This window comes from Carcharhinus amblyrhynchos, chromosome 6, assembly GCF_965287045.1.
Source record: "Carcharhinus amblyrhynchos chromosome 6, sCarAmb.v2.hapA, whole genome shotgun sequence".
Classification (NCBI taxonomy): Eukaryota; Metazoa; Chordata; class Chondrichthyes; order Carcharhiniformes; family Carcharhinidae; genus Carcharhinus; species Carcharhinus amblyrhynchos.
This window is the reverse complement of record NC_137329.1, coordinates 71,991,354-72,012,333: the sequence shown is the minus strand read 5'-3', so window position 1 is coordinate 72,012,333 and position 20,980 is coordinate 71,991,354. Positions and strand designations below refer to the sequence as shown.

Genomic DNA, 20,980 nt, shown 5'->3' with positions numbered 1-20,980 from the left:
TTAAATCTATTTGCGCCCATTGCCAAGATTAAAGGGGTGAAATTGAGGAAGGCAAAAAGAAATGGAAGAAAACACAAGATGCAACCCTTTCCTTGATCATTAAAGTTTAAAGTTTATTCATTAGTGTCACAAGTACGTTTACATTCACACTGCAATGAAGTTATTGTAAAAATCCTCCAGTCATCATACTCCAGCGCTTGTTGGGTACACAGAGAATTTAGCATGGTCAATGCCCCCTAACCAACACATCTTTCGGGCTGTGGGAGGAAACTGAAGCATCCGGAGGAAACCCACACAGACACGGGGTGAATGTACAGACTCCGCACAGACAGTGACCCAAGCTGGGAATCGAACACGGGTCTCTGGCGCTGTGAGGCAGCAGTGCCACTGTGCTGATTACTAAAGTGGAGAGGGTTTTTGATGGGAATGGCAAGGAGGAGAATCCCCCTACTGGTGAGAACTGTAGAGTGCCTGGGGCCCACATTATTTCTCTGAATTAAATCTATCAGGGAAAAATCCTGTAGTGATGATGTTCTGAGCTGGGGGCAGGAGAGAAGGCCCAAGAACCATTGGGGAATTGAGCAGCACCCAAAGGAAGGATGCATCGCAGAGCAGCTGGTCTGGAGAGACAAGCCCGGATAATGGATCAGGAAGGGCAGGAAACAGCCAGTGAATCGTTGCAGGACTTTATCAGAAACTGAAGTTGGATTCTTCATGTTTTCCATCTTTGCTGAGGCTGAGTGAGGAACTATTGTTGCCTCTGTAAATAAACTGATTATTTCAATAGGAATAAACATAGATTACAGCAGGAAGCTATTCAGCTCATCTTTCCATTGCCAGCCCTTTGATATCCAATTGCTCTCTCTCCATCTTTCCCCATAGCCCCCTTGCACATTGTTTTCCCTTTTAAATACATTTCCAAATTCCAATGGAAAATTCCTATTGAATCTGCTTTTCCAGTAGTGCATTCCAGATCATGACAACTTACTGAATTATATTTTAAAAAATTTCATCTCCCTTTTAGTTCATTTACTAATGACCTTAAGGTCGTGTCCCCGCTTACCAACACTACTCCATGTTCTGAATGAAACAGCCTTCACAGTTTCTCCCAACATCTGCAGAGATTGGTGTACAGACAGTTCTTCCTGTTAATGCATTTCTTTTAAAAATGTGCTTTTAAGTTTATGTTGCCTCCTCTCAAACATCTCAACTCTGTTCAAGTGCAACTAGGGATGGGCAACAAAAACTGGCCTGGCCAGTGACATCCACCCCCCCATAAAGGATAAAAAAAAGTAACTGGCTTGTTCTCCTCAAGAGCAGAGTTAAGGGAAATATCATCAAGATGTTCAAAAGGTGTAAAGGGTTTTGATAGCATTAATAAAAAGAAACTGGAAGGAGGATCTGTAATCAGAGGACAATCAATGTAATGTTCAGAACTACAGAAATGATGATGATCTGGAACTCACTGAAAAGCTCGTAGAACAAATCTAATTGTAACTTTCAAAAGGGAATTGGATGAAGAATTATGAAAAAAAATGCAAAGCTGTAAGGAATGGGATAAATTGGATGGTCTTGACAAAGATGTTTTTTTTCTCCGTAGGCAGTGGCTGCCCACCCGTAATTGCTTTTGAGCTGTGTGGCTTGCTAGGTCACTTCAGAGGGCAGCTAACAGTCAATCACATTGAGAGTCTGGGGTGTCATGTAGGACAGAGTAGGTAAGAATGATAGATTTCCTTCCCTGAAAGTTAACAAACAAACTTACATTCCAGATGCATCAGGTTAGCTACAGAATGATCTTTTTCTGTGGTGTAAAATTCTATACAACTATGAATATAAATAAATGAATAAAGTTATTTGATTCTCTCCCATCTTATCAAGTTGTTTTCCTCTCCACCATCTATCACCGCTGTGCTTGCTAACCTACATCAACTTCCACTTCAGATTTAAAATTTTCTTTGTTTTTAAATTCTTCATTGGTCTCATCCCTTCCCATCTCCAAAAGCTCCTCCAGCCCAGTGACCCTCCAAGTTGTCTGCAATCTTGTAATTCTGGCCCCTTGTGCATCCCCAATTTTAGTCACTCCACACATGCCTTCAGCTGCCTCGGCCCTAAACTTTGAAATGCCCTACCTATACCTGCCTGCCTCCCTTAAACCTATCTCCTTGATCAATGCATCAATCATTTGTCCTAATATCTCATTACATGGTTTAGGTTTAAACTTTGAATGATAATGCTGTGGTGAAAAGCTTTGGGATATTTGACCATGTTAAAGGAGCTATGTAAAGTTATTGGTGTTGCTCAGTTCAAAGATATGAAGGAAGTCTCCAGAATTGTCAGCTCCACCGTCACTTCTTGATTGTTCAAAGTTTGAAAGTCAGGGTTGATGCTTGACTCAGGTTTTGAAGGAAGAGATTGCAAGAGGTGTTTGTTAAAAGGAGAACATGATGACTTTTCAGGCAAATGCGATTCAAGTGAGACAGAATGCACAGGAGAGGTAAGTGCAATGTTCGGGACGCGACAGGAAGCATTTGTATGAGATGGGCAAAGGGCATTGGAGTGACATTTCTGAGAGAGCGAGACAAGGAGATAGAGACCAAAGGGAAAGTGCGAGAGTGATTTTGTTTTGAGTATGCTCCATGACTGATATTCAATATTAAAATTAGAGTAACAGAGGAGAGGCCCTCGACATATTGCTGATCCTGATTCGAAAGTAAAGGTAGCATGAGATGATTGCAACCAAACCACTGACTCCATCTCCATTCAATTCAAAACTGGAAGCTTTTATTCTTCACAACTAAAAGTTTTGGGTTATGATAATGTTTTACAATTACAATTTTACAATTTACAAGGATTTACAATTGTTGCAAATGCTGCTGCAGTTATGTAAGGCTTTGATGAGACAATACCTAGTCTAATGTGTAGTTTTAGCCTCCTTTCCCTAAGGGTGATAGAGTAGGTGCAATGCAGGCTTATTAGGCTGACACGCAAATTTGTGAAGCGTTCCATATTTTTTGAGGGCAGCGCAGGTTTGCACTGCTGCCTCACAGTGCCAGGCACCCGGGTTCAATGCTGACTTTGGGTGACTGTGTGGAGTTTTCAGGTTCTCCCTGTGTCTGTGAGATTTTTCTCTGGGTACTCCAGTTTCCTCCCACACTCCAAAACTCTGTAGGGTTAGATTGATTGGTCATGCTAAGTTAGCCTCAAGTGTCCCAGGATGTATGGGGAACTAGTTAAGGTGATCAATGGGGTAAACATGTGGGGTTACAAGGACAGGGCCTGGGTAAAATGATTGCATGATCTGTCAGAAGGTAATGCAGATGCAATAGGCCAAATGGCTTCCTTCTGCACTGTAGGGATTCTATGGTTATGGAAATGAGAAAAGGCTGTCCTCGGAGGACAGATGGAGTGGAATGGACCAATGTTCTGTGGTGCTTAACCGAATGAGAGATGGTCTCATGATTTTTTGACACATCCAAGAGAATTGATGGATATGAAGATGAATCAAGAAGGCGGAGTTGGTGTAGATAATCATTCCTTACCTTACTGAATGGTAAAGCAGGCTCAAGGAGGTGTATGACGCCCTCCCCTTAATATGAAGTGATCCCAGATATCCTTCCTGACTGGCCTTGCTCTAACTTTAAAGTTATGCCCCCTTGTTCTGTACACTTCCACCAGAGGAAATAGTTTCTCTGTCTTTATCCTATCAAATTCTTCAATCATATTAAATACCTTCATTAGTTCTGAATTCAAGAGAATGCAAGCCTGATCTCTGTTCTCATAATATAGTCCTTTAGAACCCATAACTTATTTGCTGTTTGTGTGATCTTGTGTGCATAAATTGGCTGCCACATCCAAAGCCTTCAACAAAAACACGTGTAGTATACCATACAAATACAAGTGCTATTCAGTACTGGGCTGCCAAAGACAAGCACAATCCTGTGCTCAATAGATGTTCTGGGATGAGGCTTTACTTTCAAAAGAGTTTCAAGGGCAGACACCCTTCCCGCATTGCTTCTGTCTAGCTTAGGGGTGCCGAGGGCACCTGTCAAAACCCTGTGTTAGGAATGTGAACTGCTTTAAATTCATGGACAAAGGCTCGATCCCTGTGTACGCTTGCCAAGAATGAGATCAACACAAAGTCAAAGTCGCTTGCAGTTTGATTAAAGGTTAAACGTACCACATACTCAGCTGATATCCAACCTGACAATGCTAGCTTCACTACAAAACCTACACATAGTCAGGCGAGCTCATCTTTCCTGTTGGCCCCCTTCCTCAAACTCCAATCTATGGTTAAGATTTCATTTGTTATACATTTTCAAAGCTGTTCAAATCCACAGGCATTCCCATTCTGACGTCTTACAGAAAAACCTAGGAGCTAGAATAGGTCCTTCAGTTGCCTTGCGCCTGCTCCACGCATTCATCATTTGTGGTCAGCCTCACATAAAAGGAGCCATGCAACCAAAGAAAAAAATATCAAATCCCCAGCGGGGAGCGATAAAAGTGAATCCAAATGTAAAGATGCAGTGATGGCTTGTGCTTTGAAGGTAGCTCTTGAGCCGATACTTTTGTGCTCAAATTGAAGATTGTGGAAAGAACTAAGATTTAACAACAAAATATAAAACGACATCTGACATGGGTGATCCTTCTGCATGAAATGGTTTCTCTTACTGTTCCTGAGTCTTAATGTCAAACACCAGCTGGGATCAGCTAACAGGGGGAAATAAAGCAGGAGCCTGCCTCCTCTCCAACCCGTTAGATGCTGACTGGATAGATTTGCTGAACCATCAGGGGAGCATAAAGCAGCTTTTAATCACGTCTTTTAAACTGTCTGCTTTCATTAGTTCAGCTGCTCAGCCGTTAACACCAAGAACCTCTGATGCTAACAAGACATCTTGTACTTAATTTATGTAGTAATTTAAAAATATTAATGGAGGACAGTAAGGAGAGAGCCCAACAGGACTGATCAAACACGGTGTGGAACAAGAGCTGCTGGTGTGTGGAGACGTCACGCTAAGTAAAGCAACAGGTTAACTGTCAGTAACAGAGCATGTGGTGGCCAGAGGTTCAAATGCTACTCTTTTATACAAATTACCTTAAAGGCAAGGAGAGATATCAAATATTTTTTCCTTACTTTGCTCAAAAGGAACCCAGTGGATAGTTTCTCGGGCCCCTGAAGACGATAGACGTGAACATGGGTGGAGATAATCAGTAAGTTTGCAGATGTCTGGAAAATTGGTGCTGTGGTAAATAGCGAGGAGGAACATCTTAGATTCCAGAATGATATCAACGGGCTGGTCAGACAGGCAAATGTGTGTTGAGAATGTGGAATTTTGGATCAGGTCAGGTTTCTAGAAGGTGGGAGATGGGAGGCTGGCTAGCAAGACATCTGACATCCAAATATAAAGACTTTGCGCAGCATGGTGTAGTGGACCAAGAACTACTGTTTATGCTTTCTATTCTGTCTCAACTGCTCCTTCTATAAAGATGGAATCTTTCACTCTAAAGTCTAAGTTTGGTGTCAGACACGGAAGTACAAGTGATTTCCATGCAGGGATGCGGACGAGGGTTGAACAAACGTGATCTTGTGAGTTCAGTTTATTACTGAAGCCTCAGTGCAGAACACAGAGGATCTTGTGGCGCAGGCAGGCAGAAAGTTTCCCTCCTCATCATTACCTCATGGGCTCAAAGACTCAGATGCCACATTTAAGAGGCATCCACACAGCTCCCTCCTGTCCCCACCCAGACCATGTTTTCCCCATCCCCTCCTGCAACTCAAGCCTCTGCTCCACCCTAACCCCCACCTCACATTCCAGCCTTTGTGCAGCTTGTGTGATGGACACTCGATATGAGTGAAGATGTGAGCAGTCCCCAAGAGTCAAAAGCAGGGATATAATTTGGTGACGGAACTTAACGCCAGCAAGGTGGCCTTTTAATAAACATGCATGAGATATCAATACAAGCAATAGGGCTTCCCGACATTGTTCATCAGGAAGCTCGACCCACCTTTAAAATCCCGGGAACAGAATTCCGACTGTTCATCCCAACATCAGGAGACTGATTTTTGACCTCATAGCAAATTAAGCTTCCCCGCCCCCACCATCTGTGCTGCTGGCAGGACTGGAAGATTCCACCCAAGTGAACAAAGCCAGGAGGAGCATTGGTCTACGAGGCTCAGTCTTAAACTAGATGGCATTCAAAAATACAGCAGAAATACTTGGAGCAGAATTTAATGCGTTCCACCAGAAATGGTGCAAAGCAAATTCTTGGAGAAAAGATGTAATAAAGAAGTGGGGGGAACACCGATTAAGTTGCTAAAGTTTGTGATGTGAACAGCTGTGCAAAAATAAACACACAGATAACCTTTTGTACGATAGGAGCTTTAATATACAAAGTGATTATAAACTGAATTCATCGCACCCTGGAGTGAAACAAACATTATCGCAATGTTGGGATAATAAAGTCTTCCTCCTGCCAGATTACTACTATACATCTGCTGTATTTACTTGTATGACGGTAGTACAGCACTTAAGGCACACTAACTGCACTGAAACAGTAGGCCTTGTGTCTCTGCACAGCAGCAAGCTGAGCACTTGACAACATGTTTGGTCTTTGATCTTGTGCATCACTCAGTCCACAATACTCACCCAGGATCTACAACTCCTGCTTGTGATTCAGGCTCAAAGGGCCTTGGGAACTCAGTACTCAGGACATGGGACTTTTTTTAAGGATGCAAAGTGGCTGTGTCTGGAATGAGACAAGCCTAATATGTAATGAGGACATCAACACACTGCTGATCTTCATATGTGTCTTTCAATGAAAGAAATCAAACACATTCCCAGGAAACTAATCAGTTGGGAACACTGGCCAACTATTTGGACCTGGGGGTTCTCTAAATTGGTGCCAGACGATCTTAGCTGCTTCCTACTCTTAGGCTTGATTTTTCCTGAGAGTTTCTAAATTGCTCCGTCAGCCTCAAATCGAGATTAAGAAACCCACACTGGCAGGAATATTCTGCCCTCTTGTGTGGTGAGCTTGGAGGTGGGAAGGGCAGTTCCTGGTGGTAACCAGGAACTTGGCCATCTTCCCATCAAATTCTGGTGGGAAAGCCCATGGTCAAGTTTCAGACTGCACTGCTCTCCACAGCTGAACTGCCTGCTTGTTCTTATCAATTGTTGGCTTACAGATGAAAAATGGTCAAGGCAGAGATTTCCATCGCTGGTGGAGCTGCTGCCCCTCCTCCCCTCATTCCCCCACTCCATCCTAACAGAAAGTCAGCAGGGAGAAGGGGAGATAAAAGTGAGCAAGGTGAAAAAGCCAGCTCTATTCCAGTAAAGCAAGAGAAGAGAGTAAGGATTGGGGGTAGGAGAGGGCCTTGTGGGCTGGAAAGAGAAAGAGTCTCTGATGTAGATCCATTTATATCTGTAAAGCCTATGCATCAGAGAGTTTGCAGCTGTTATAAGAACTCTTGCCTGACATTTACATCATCTAGACTCTAAGAAGTGAATAATGAGGCATTAAACTGACCCATTTAGCAGTCTCAGATTTCTATGGCTATCAGTCCATTCGTTTGCCAGTTAAGTTCATGTGCACGCATGTCTGTATGTGTACATGCTTGTGTGTGCGCGCACACATTGCTTACGAGTGGCCGAACTCCACATAGACTCAAATCAGTACTAACTCTTGTATTCACATCACAGCTATGACTGCTCTGAACTGAATGTGCACATGACATCCAGGTAGACAATCTCATCAATGTAACGAGGTGACTGCATGAACTAGATTGCACTGGATGCCAGCTGAGCTACTGTTCAAAGTGACTGAAGCAGTCATACTCCATTCTCATTGCAAAATTCTTTATGTCAACCATCTGCCTCAAAATTTCATCTCTGCTGCCTCTCTCAGGTTCAGACATTTTCTAAACTAGACATAACACTAAATAATGATGTTGCAAAGCTGGCTAACTACTGCAAGACATGGCGCCTTCATCACAGCAGCAGCCAAACAGTCTCAAGTATATTCCACCTACACAATGCCAATACCAACTTAACATCCCCTTGAATGACGAGAGACTGAATCAGGAACGTTATCCCATTAATGTTGATGTTACTTGTAACCAAACATTGAGGGAGGCAGTGGTATTGTAGCTGGACTAGTAATCCAGAGACCCAGGATAATGCTCTGGATTCAAATTCCAACATGGCAGATGGTGAAATTTGAATTCAATAAAAAGAAGTCCGCAAACAAAAGTCTAATGATGGTCATGAAGCTGTCGATTCCCATAAAAAGCCATCTGGTTCACTAATGTCTTTCAGGGAGGGAAATCTGTCGTCCTTACCTAGTCCGATAATGTGTGATTCCAGACCCTCAGCAATGTGATTTGACTCTTAATTGCCCTCAGGAACGGGCAATGAACGTTGGCCCAGCCAGAGATTCCCACATTCCATGAATGAATTAATAAACAAAAAATACAAAAAGTATTTCAGCAAGATAGCAGCAAAGATCAAAATGCAAAATAGCCTTCTCAACAAACCTGCTAGCTGTTCATGGGAGGGCAGATGCTTAAATCTTAAGAACCTCCTGTTCTTGCTAATGTTACAGGAGCAGGAGCAGGAGCAGGAGGAGGAGGAGCCACACACCACCATTAAAAACCGCTTGCTCATCACAGATCCCACCAACTGCCCACCCAGCTTCAACTTCCTCTCCAACACTGGGCACTCCTGAACATTCAGAATGGGCCAAGTCCCTTCGCAGGGAGCCCAGGCTGCAGCTATGGTGCCCCCCAATCAATGATTCATCATTGAAGACTGTCCCCTGACAAAATACAGTATAGAGTTCTGAAAGTATCACTTAGTTACTGTGGAAGCTACTGCCTGGCTTGGTGATTACTGCAGATGCTTGAAAAAACTTGCAAGGCTTAGGCTCATGTTTTGGGAACCATTTGCCATAATTTCATCTACTTTTCCACAGAAAACTGGAACCAATTGCCTGGGTGTTGATGGAGGTAACATGCCATTTGCTCATCGGTAACCCCTATAAATAAGAACATAAGAAATAGGAGCAGGAGTAGGCCATCTAGCCCCTCATGCCTGCCCCACCATTCAATAAGATCATGGCTGATCTGATAGTGGTTCAGTTCCACTTACCCGCCTGCTCCCCATAACCCTTAATTCCCTTATTGGTCAGAAATCTATCTACCTGTGACTTAAACACATTTAACAAAGAAGCCTCCACTGCTTCAATGGGCAGAGAATTCCAAAGATTCATTACCCTCTGGGAGAAGTTGTTCCTCCTCAACTCTGTTCTAAAATGACTCCCCCTTATTTTGAGGCTGTGTCCTCTAGTTCTTGTTTCCTTCCTAACTGGAAATAACCTCTCTGCTTCTACCCTGTCTAGCCCCTTCGTTATCTTATATGTCTCTATAAGATCTCCCCTCAGCCTTCTAAACTCCGAGTACAGGCCCAATCTACTCAATCTCTCCTCAGAAGCGAACCCCTTCATCTCCGGAATCAACCTGGTGAACCTTCTCTGTACTCCCTCCAAGGCCAATATATCCTTTCGCAAATAAGGGAACCAAAATTGCACACAGTACCCTAGTTGTGGCCTCACCAGTACCCTGTACAATTGCAGCAAGACCTCCCTGCTTTTATATTCCATCCCCCTCACGATAAAGGCCAACATTCCATTTGCCTTCTTGATCACCTGCAAACTGAGTTTTTGCGATTCATACACAAGGACCCCCAGGTCCTTCTGCACAGTAGCATGTTGTAATTTTTCACCATTTAAATAACAGTCCATTTTAGTATTATTTCTTCCAAAGCGGATAACCTCACATTTGCCAATGTTATACTCCATCTGCCAGATCCTCGCCCACTCACTTAGCCTATCCAAATCTCTCTGCAGACTTTGTGCGTCCTCGCTTTCTCACTCATCTTTGTGTCATCTGCAAACTTTGTTACCCTACACTCGGTCCCCTCCTCCAGATCGTCTATGTATATAGTAAACAGTTGAGGCCCCGGCACCAATCCCTGCAGCACGCCGCTAGTCACCAACTGTCAACCGGAAAATGCACCCACTTATTCCAATTCTCTGCTTCCTGTTAGATAGCCAATCCTCAATCCACACTAACACTTTACCCCCAACTCCATGTATCTTAATCTTATGCAGCAACCTTTTGTGAGGCACCTTATTGAATGCCTTCTGGAAATCTAAAAACACCACATCCATTGGTTCCCCTCTGTCAACTGCACTTGTTACATCTTCATAAAAATCCAGTAGATTTGTCAAACATGACTTCCCCTTCATGAATCCATGCTGCATCTGCTTGATTGAAGTATTCTTTTCCAAGTGTCCTGATATTTCTTCCTTAATGATGGATTCCAGCATTTTCCCAACTACGGACATTAAGCTAAATGATGATACTGTGGTAGTTCTGTTACTGGACAAGCAATCCAGAGAATAGGAGCTCAAATCTCATCCAGGCAGTTTGAAAATTTGAAGTCAATAAGTAAAATTGATGAAGGTAGGGTAGTGAATGTTCTCTACATAGATTTCAGTAAGGCCTTTGGCAAGGTCCCTCATGGTAGACTGGTACAGAAGGTGAAGTTGCACAGGATCAGAAGTGAGCTGACAAGATACATTCAAACTGGCTCAGTCATAGGAAGAAGTCTCACAACACCAGGTTAAAGTCCAACCAGTTTATTTGATAGTAATCCCACAAGCTTTCAGAAACAGTATTACTTCGTCAGGTGTGTGGAAGATTGATGAAGGAACCTGACGAAGGAACACCGTTTCCGAAAGCTTGTGGGATTACTATCAAGTAAACCGGTTGGACTTAAACCTGGTGTTGAGAGACTTCTTACTGTGTTTACCCCAGTCTAATGCCAGCATCTCTACATCATGTCGGTCATAGGAGACAGAGGTTAGCAGTGGAAGGGTGCGTTTCTGAATGGAGGGCTGTGATAAGTGGTGTTTCTCAGGGATCAATAAATAAATGATTTGGACAAAAACGTAACTGGTTTGATTAATAAGTTTGCAGACGACACAAGTTGGTGGAATTGCAGATAGTAATGAGGACTGTCAGAGGATACAGGTCAGTTGGTGACTTGGGCAGAGATGGCAGATGGAATTTAATCTGGACAAATGAGGTCATGCATTTTGGAAAGTCTAATAAAGATTGGAAATATGCTGTAAATGGCAGAATCCTTAACAGTATTGATAGGCAGAGGAATCTGGATGTACAGGTACGCAAGTTACTGAAAGTGACAACGCAGATGAAGAAGATAGTCAACAAGGCATGTGGCATGCTTGCCTTCATCAGCAAGGGCATGGAGTTTAAAAAGTCACGTTGCAGCTTTATAGCAACTTAGTTAGGCTGCACTTTGAACACAGTGTTCAATTCTAGTAGCCACACTACCAGAAGGATGTGGAGGCTTTGGAGAGGGTACAGAAAAGATTTACCAGGATAGTGTCTGGTTTGGTGGGCATTAGTTATGAGGAGAGGTTGGAGAAACTTGGTTTGTTCTCACTGAAATGACGGAGGTTGATGGGTGATCTGATAAAAGTCTACAATATTATGAGGGGCAGGGACAGAGTGGCTAGTCAGAAGCTTTTCCCAGGGTGGAAAAGTCAATTACTAGGCAGCATAAGTTTAAGGTGCGAGGGGTAAGGTTTAAAGATGATGTACGTACGGGGCAAGATTTTTTCGATGCCTGGAACTCATTGTTGGAAGAGGTAGTAGAAGCAGATACGGTAGTGACTTTTAAGGGGCATCTTGATAAAAACATGAATAGGATGGGAATAGAGAGACAAGATCTCCGGAAGGGTAGGGGGTTTTAGTTCAGTCATGCAGCATGGTCGGTGCAGGCTTGAAGGGCTGAACGGTCTGTTCCTGCGCTGTAATTTTCTTTGTTCTTTAGAAGTTGCCAGATTACAGGTTGGCCAATGTCCTCCAGGAAAACAATCCTGTCATTCTTACTCAGTCTGACCTACATGCCAGGTAGATAGATTTTGGATCAGTAAGGGTATCAAGGGTTATGGGAAAAAGGCAGGAAAGTGAACGTGAGGAATATTGGATCAGCCATGATCCTATTAAATGGTGGAGCAGGCTAGAGGGGCTGAATGGCCTACACATGTTCCTATTTCTTATGGTCTTGTAAGATTCCAGTCCACATCAGTGGGGATGATTCTTACTTGCTCCCTGAAGTGGCTCAGCAAATCACTCAGTTTGGATCAAAGAGTGTGTCAGAAAAAAGACCATTACCATCTTCCCAAGCCAAGTAGGCATGGGGAATGAATGCCAGCCTTATGTGTGATACTCAACTGCCAATAATATATTGAAGAACCAAAGGCATTGCAACGCGCCCGTGTTAATCACTCTCTTAGTGGCTCCAATTGATGTCAACACAGCCTAGTATCTCTGTTACATCTTCTTCCTTCACTGGTGTCACAGACTTCTAGTTACTGCCACACCATCTTGGATAATGACTTATTTGTTCAGATACAAGCTTCCCAGAAACGTAGTTCAAACAAAGCTAAAGAAAAAAAGCAGAGTATTCGCACTGATGGTTAACAATATTAAATAAAGTTGCCTCCTCCAGCAGCCAAGCCACAATGAGAGGTTGCTATCTTGTCATGCTCTGGACTTCCTCCAGTCAGAATGATTGATAGTGCCATGCAATCATTGAATGCTCCAAGAAAGAGGCCATTTGGCCCATTGTTTCTGTGCTTGCTCTCTATAAATTTGAAGTTTATTTATTATTGTCAGAAGTAGGTTTACGTGACATGACAATACTGTGAAAATCCCCTAGTTGCTATACTCCAGTGTCTGTTCAGGTACACAGAGGGAGAATTTTAGCACGACCAATGCACCTAGTCTTTTAGGTTGTGGGAGGAAACCGGAAAACCCTTAAGAAATCCACGCAGACATGGGGAGACCATGCAAACTCCACACAGTGACCCAAGCTGGGAATCGAACCCGGGTCCCGGGCACTATGAGACAGCAGTGCTAACCACTGTGTCACCGTGCAGCTGCTTGGCCAGTGCCACTCCCCTAGCCTTTCTCCGTAGTCCTATAATTATCTGATTCCCTTTTGAACATCATGATTGAATCTGCCTCCATCACACTCTTAAACAGTACATTCCCGATCCAAACTACTTGCTCTGTTAAAACATAGGTTTCCTCACATCACCTATTGGTTCTTTTGCCACTCACTTTAAATCGGTGCTCTGATTGACAACCCTTCAGCCAATGGGAATGGTTTCTCTCTATCTACTCTTGTCCTGGCTCCCGCCCACTGATTTTGAACACCTCTATCAAATTTCCTCACTGATGATCAGAAGATATTGGAAGCTGGTTGCTATGGATTTGTTAGAAAGGGGCGCATTTCACACTGACTGCAGGTTTAGACTAAACGACAGACCTGCACTGTGAAGCCGCTTTCAACATACACAGAAAAGAAAAGAATTTGAAGCAGTTAAATCTGGTCGGTGAAATCAGGGGCCTACAAATCATTTGTTGAAAATAATTCCTGAGGCAGTGGAACTGCATTCTAAACGTGCTCACTCCCAATTTGGTCACCGAACGCAGTGCTGAGGCCCAGAATAGCAGGTCATTTTTAGCAAGTGTTCCTGATGTTCCCTGGTGCCTCAGGCTGTGTAATATAAATGCTACAGTGCCAAAAAATAGGAAAGATAAAACAGAACTCAAAGTTTGTGTCCATTGTTGTTAATCCTTCTGAGGGCTTCAAAATACAAGGTGGGAGGTCTGAAATTTGGCTGTGGGGCTTGATATTTTTACTCCTTTTGTGCAGATTCCTCAAAGAGCAACTCATATCCATAAACAGGAACTGATATGGATAGGGAAGCATTGCATACAAATATTTAGACCTTAGCTAAAGGGATCATAAATGGGAAAGTTTAATGACGAACATAGGAATTAGGAGCAGAAGTGGGCAAATCCAATCCTTCGAGCCTGCTCCGCCATTCAATCAAATCATGGCTGATCTCTCCCTGGTCTCAAATCCACCTCCCCACATCCTTTTTTTTATTCAAAATATATCCATCTCCTTGAAACCATTCAACGATTCAGGCTCCATCGCACTACGGACAGTGAGTTCCACAAATTCACCCTCTGCAAGTAGTAATTTCCTCTCATCTCAGTGTTAAATCTATCTCCTCTCAACCTATACCTGTGACCGCTTGTTTTAGAATGCTCCATAAGAAACAACATTTGGTCTGCATTTACTTTTATCAATCCCTTTTAAAATTTTATATACCTCAATCAGATCCCCCTCCCTTCTTCTAAACACCAGCAAGATTCAGCCTAAGCTGTTTAATCTCTCAATTGTCAACCCCTTCATCTCCAGAATCAATCTGGTGAACCACCTCTGAATTGCCACCACATCCTTCCTAACATAAGGAAACCAAACCTGAACACAATACTCCAGATGCGCTTTCACCAACACCCTAATCAGAGCACTGGCCAGTGATAAATCTGGTAGCATTTATCATTTAGCTTATTCTTTTAGGGGATGAGTGTTACTTGCTGGGCCAACAGTTATTGCCCATCGCTAAATGCCTTTCAACATACATGCTAAGCTATTTCAGAGGGCAGTTAAGAGGCAACCGCATTGTTGTAGGTCTGGAGTCACAGCCGGACCAAGTTAGGGAAGGTAGTCAGCTGTCCTTAAAGGGCACCAGTGAATCAGATGGGATTTTACTAATATCGACAATAGTTTTTAATTCCAGATTTTACTTTAAATTGAATTCAAATTTCACCATTTGCTGTGTGGGATTTGAACCCAGGTCCCCAGAGCACTACCCTGAGTTTCTGGATTATTAGTCCAGTGACAATACAACTACGCCACTGCCCCCCTGTGAGATTGGTAGTATTAAGACGACTGCTTGTGTGAATAGATTAGTAAGGGAGATGACTGACATAAAAACCAGAGGGGAAGAGGAGATTATGTTTCACACAATGAGTTGTGCTCTGGAGTTCACTGCCTGAGGGGGCTGGAGGAATGGATTCAATATCAACTTACAAAAGGGAATTGAATAAATAACTTAAAAAAAAAGAACTGCCAGGAAGGAGGAAGAAGGAGCAACATATTGGAACCAACTAGATAGTTCTTTACAAAGATCCTGCACAGGCACAGTGGGCTGAATGGCTTCTTTCTGCACTGAGTTTTTAAGACGGCGTGGCCAGAATTTTCCAACCCCCCCCCCCCACCCCCAAACAACCCATGGGTTCCAGGTTCCCAGACAAATCTGGTGAAGGAGTCTTGAAGATACTGCCAACGTGAAATGTTGGCAAATCCTAGCCTGCATGTGCAGGATATCTAACAGCATGGAGTGGTTGAGCTGAATGGCCTGTAGTGTAGCACCTGGGTGTTTGAAAGGCATTGGTTCCATTTAGAATACAAAACAGAAGTTCCACTTCCCTGATCACAGCTGGATTGGGGTCCTCAGTAACCATTGAGAGGATTGGGTAAAATCAGACATTTATTTGCATGTAGTGATCTTTTCTGGAAGCAGGGCAGGTGGGGTACTGCCGTATGATAGACTGTGTCGCCACTCAACTGTAGAGGTCGGAAATATAGACTTGGGCCTGATACTTCAGGGTCTTGGAACCAAAGTTTTTCCGGATTCTATGCCTACATTAAAGAGGACAGAAAAATTACCCAAAGTGCATTGTCAAATGTATTATTCCATGCCACCAGCACACATGACTCTGCTGTGCTATAGAATTCTTCTTAAGTGTGTTTCTGCAGAAGTGGGGATACAAACAATTGCCTGGAATACTGTGAACAGTTTGTTCCCTTTAGCTATGAAAAGATATACTGGCATTGGAGGCAGTCCGGAGAAGGTTCACTAGGTTGATCCTGGATATGGAGAGATTCTTATGAGATGTTGACCAAGTTGGGCCTGTACTCATTATAGTTTAGAAGAATGAAAGGCAACTTTATTGAACTGTGGGATTCCCAAAGGGCTTGACAAATTAATTGGTGAGAGGTTGTTTTCTCTTGAGAGTGTTCTAGGACCAGAGGGCATAGTGTCAGAGTAAGGGTTCATTCATTTAAGAAGTCTCACAACACCAGGTTAAAGTCCAACAGGTTTATTTGGTAGCACAAGCCAAAAGCTTTCAGAGCACTGCTCCTTCATCAGGTAAGTGGGAGTTCTGTTCACAAACAGGACATATAAAGACAAATTCAATTTACAAGATAACGGTTGGAATGCGAATCTTTACACAATCAAGTCTTAAAAGGTACAAACAATGTGAGTAGAGAGAGGGTTAAGCACAGGTTAAAAGAGGTGTGTATTGTCTCCAGCCGGGACAGCAAGTGAAATTTTGTAAGCCCAGGCCAGTCGTGGGGGTTACAGATAGTGTGACATGAACCCAAGATCCCGGTTAAGGTCGTCCTCGTGTGCGTAGAACTTGGCTAATAGTTTCTGCTCAGCAATACTGCATTATTGTGTGTCATGAAGGCCGCCTTGGAGAACGCTTACCCAAAAGGTCAGAGGCTGAATGTCTGTGACTGCTGAAGTGTTCCCCAACAGGGAGAGAACATACCTGCCTGGTGATTGTCGAGAGGTGTTCATTCATTTGTTGTCGTAGCATCTGGATGGTCTCCCCAATGTACCATGCCTCAGGACATCCTTTCCTGCAGTGTATCAGGCAGACAACGTCGGCCGAGTTGCAAGAGTAACCGGCTGGAGACAATACACATCACTTTAACCTGCGCTAACCCTCTCTCCACTCACATTGTCTGTACTTTTAAGACTTGATTACCTGTAAAGACTTGCATTCCAGCTATTGTCTTGTAAATTGAGTGTGTCTTTATATGCCATGTTGTGAACACGACTCCCACTCACTTGATGAAGGAGTAGCATTCCGAAAGCTAGTGGCTTGTGCTACTAAATAAACCTGTTGGACTTTAACCTGGTGTTGTGAGATTTCTTACTGTGCTTACCCCAATCCAACGCCGGCATCTCCACATCATTCATTTAAGACAGAGATAAGGAGGAATTTCTTCTCTTGAAGGGTAGTGAACATGTGTAATTCTTTACCGCAGAGAGCTGCGTAATTAATTTTCTTCAAGGCTGAGATAGACAGATTTTTAATCAGTATGGGGATCAAGGGTTATGGGGATAGGGCAGGAAAGTGAAGCTAAGGATATTAGATTGGCTATTATCTCATTGAACGATGGAGCAGACTTGATGGGCCGAATGTCCTAATTCTGCTCTTAGTCTTATGGTCTCATACCCGAATTGCATTTACACAAGTTTAGCATGTGGGGGAGTTGAGGGAAAGAGGATAATATGCAACCATCAATTATTTTCCCTCAGAAACAATAAACATTCAAGCAACTTGTTATCAATAAATGCCTCACACACCCGTTGTGTTGCAAAGTCTGTCGCCCCTAGCTGGCTGCAAACAGGGAGAGATAAAGCACAGACAGAGTGACAGAGAGAGAGAGTTAGTTAGCCTTAGGGAGCAGAATGTTGCCAGGCTGTCTGGTCTCAGAAACACTGCAGGCAAATTCAAACAGCCCACTGATCGGAGGTCTTCACAAGATCACTCAAAAAAGTTATCCCAATTGAAATAAGGGAATTTGTCTGTGACTATTCCTGTGTATTTTCACAAGTGGTGAAATAAATCAGTGTATCTGTCCTTGTCTAACTTGCTTTTGAATAATCACCCTCCAGAGGGAATGAAAGAACATATTTCAATGACATTAATACCACACTGAGATGACAAAGGGGTACTATGGTTACATTCCAGGGCTATCACATGCCTAGATAGCAGTGACCTTGCACTCTTAAGTTTACGACATTCAGATCACTTGTAGGATTGACTGATACCACTCTGCCCAAGATTGGAAAAGTAAAGTCCCAGGTGACCATAGGCTCTTCACTTTGAGGGAGAGAGCTGAATGGTGATGATTTAACCTGAGGATCACCACACCTCAGGCAAGGGGTAAGTTTGAGAAGATGAGGCCTTCACGAATAACCACAGCCGGTACAGGAAGCGAACCCAAGCTGCTGGCATTATTTTGCATCACAAACCAACCATCCGACCAACTGAGCTCACCAACCCTCAATATCTAAGATGTGATGCTCACGTTCCTTCCATCCTTCGGTTTCAAGGAGTCTCACTGTCAGAACTTTGCTCAAACATTGAAGGCATCTGAATGAACAACCAATGATTTCAAAAACTAAACTGTGACTCCTGCTGACATGAGAAGAATTTTGTTTACTGTGATAATCAAACTGTAAGCATTGAACCAATATCAAACAGGAGACTTTCAGAACCAGACGAGCTTAATAAATATCCATTCACAATATGACAAAAACGTGATCAGTTTAGCTCAGTTGGTTGGATGGCTGGTTTGTGATGCAGAATGATGCCAGCAAACATGGGTTCAAATCTCATACCAGCTAGGTCATTCATGAAGGCCCTGCCTTCTCAAACTTGCCCCTTGCCTGAGGTGTGGTGAACCTCGGATAAAATCATCACCAGTCACCTCTCCGCCTCAAAGTGGAGATCAGCCTATGGTCATCTGGGACTTTGGCAACTTTACCTTATACCTTTAATCAATACATCAAATCACGTATCTATCTATTCATTTGTTACTTTTCTTTTTCCCCATTTATCCCGGTCTCTTCACAATCGATGTGATCGCAAGATAGAGTATGGCTTTTAGCGGAGAACAAGAGAAAGAAAAAGACAGCGATGGACGCAATGCTATTCCAGCAGTCATATCCACATTGACAGCCCTCTATTCAAGCCAAAAGCCCTTAAAAAGTAACTGAAGGTTTCAGCAAATGCTCCAAGTGCATGGATAGCGAGCATACAGCATTCAGGCTGAGGAAACAAGAGAAACACTGGGTATTACCAGCAGGATAGGAAATTCCAACGTTCACATGCCCCACAACGAGAGGAAACTGAATTAACAGTAATGTACTTGGAATGACAAGATTACTAAAGCACTGCTGGGTTAATGACTATATTGATACTGATGTTAATTCACTTCCTTCACCATGTCAGTCAACATCTCTTCTCCAAGTTTCCCCATCAATTAGTGAAGGGAAAGCTGACAGAATAACTATTACAGCCCAATCATATATTTGACAGGAGTTGTGTTGGTGCCATGCCCTTGTCTGTATTTCTGGATCATGCCATTTCTGGAATGCAAAAGGATGACTGACCTACATTTAGATGTAACCAACGTTTTGCGAGGCACTTCATTTCTGGAGAGCCTGAAAGGAGGATTTGAATTTATATAGCACCTTACCCAAATCCCAGGGGATTCCCAAAACGCTTCACAGCCTTGAATTCAGTGCTTATAAAGTGTGCATACTATTGTAATAACAAAAACTGCAGCAAGGTCCCTTAAACAACAAGTTAGCGAACAGATAGATTATTTAATGACTTTGATTGAGGGAAATATCGATCTTGGTCAATCCATCTTGGAAATAATGCCCTGGGGCCTTTTATCGTCCTCAAGGGAACACGCAGGGTCACAGTGTAGTGACTTTTATGATAGCAGGCACCTCTGACATTGTGGCCTTTCCTCAGATGTTGGGCTGGACCACTTCATCCTTAAGTTTGACTTCAACCCATAACCTTTCGACTCGGGGACAATTGTGCAACCCACAGTCATGACAGGCAAGCTAATACCTAACAGCAAATAATCACTACTCCACGTTCTCCAATTCTGTGAATCATCAAGATGCACAACTAGCTTCCTCTTAGTTTTGCAAGCTGTGTGGGCAACCCGGTATAATGGAACAACAAATTTCTTGCCCCTCATCTTTCTGGGTCATATTCTGAATTGCAACTTATAAAAGATAGATAAAATTACATGCATGATAACTTTCACATGATAGGGCCATGATCTGAGGTGTCAAAAATAAATTGCAAATGATTCTCAGGGTTAAATGATAGGCAGGTTCTTTGTTTCTGTTCTTTCGTAGATGTGGGCATTGCTGCCCATCCCTTATCACCTTAAAACCGAGCGACTTGCTAGGCCATTGCAGAGGACAGTTAAGATTTAGCCACATGTCACATGTAGACCGGGGAAGGATGGAAGATTTCCATCTATTAGTGAACGAGATACCAATGATATGATCATGGCCACCATCACTGAGACTAGTTTCATATTCCATATTTTATTAACTGAATTGAAATTCCACCAGTTGCTGTGGGATTAGGTTGGGCCCCAGGATTATTTGTCTGGTGACATTAACACTAACCATCTCCTCTCGTTCATGTACGTCAGAAGGGTCAGAGACTTGAAACTTTTCCTTCTCCTACTCAGTGTGGTGCCCTAATCGTTATGATACTGGATGAACATTCCAGAAGTACCAAGTTCAAATCCCACCATGTTAAGTTGTGGAATTTTTCTGCATAAATGCATCAAAAAGTGGGCTGGTCGAACTGATGCAAAAGCACCCTGTCCTTCAGGGAGAAAGCTTGCTACCCCGTCTCAGCCTGGTCTACATGTGACTCTGGACACACACTGTAAGGCAGGCACACTGGGCTCCATCTTGTAAGTGAATGGATTTTAACTGCTTTAGAATTGGGGCTCCATTTTTTTGGGGCACCTAAAGCTGGCCAATACATGCTGCATTTCAAGTGTTGCCCACAGACCAACAAGTAAAAATAAATTCCCAGAGTTTGGAGTCTACAATACACGCCAGTAAGCTATTTGGCCACGTAAGGCATTATTCACGAGATCGGTTTTTCTTTACTTCACATGCTCAACATATCACAGGGGGTCAATTGATAACAATAATGATCTGGCGATTTTTCTGTTTCTTGGGCCACAGGCAGGATCTATGATAGAAACCCACAAGTCAAAGCCTCAACTCAGAAAACAAAAGCTGGGGTTTGAGATGGAACCTTCCAGACTTGGTATCTCACAGCTTGTAAGAGTTGTGCCTTCAAAGATCTGACTTCCTCTCATCAGCGTCATCCATC

The 20,980-nt window shown here is 43.1% G+C and overlaps 1 protein-coding gene across 6 annotated transcripts in view; it reads right to left on the bottom strand.

Moving 5' to 3' along the window:
• Nucleotides 1–20,980, bottom strand: part of LOC145344001 (xylosyl- and glucuronyltransferase LARGE1) — a 448,675-nt gene that overhangs the window by 287,322 nt on the left and 140,373 nt on the right. The window contains exon 1 of one of the 6 annotated variants that reach the window (XM_080190644.1): nt 8,336–8,408. The exons of the other annotated variants lie outside the window; for them this stretch is intronic. The gene's annotated coding sequence lies outside the window, so the exon portion shown is untranslated. Of the gene's footprint in view, nt 1–8,335; nt 8,409–20,980 lie in introns of those variants that run through there. 6 annotated transcript variants of the gene reach the window in all.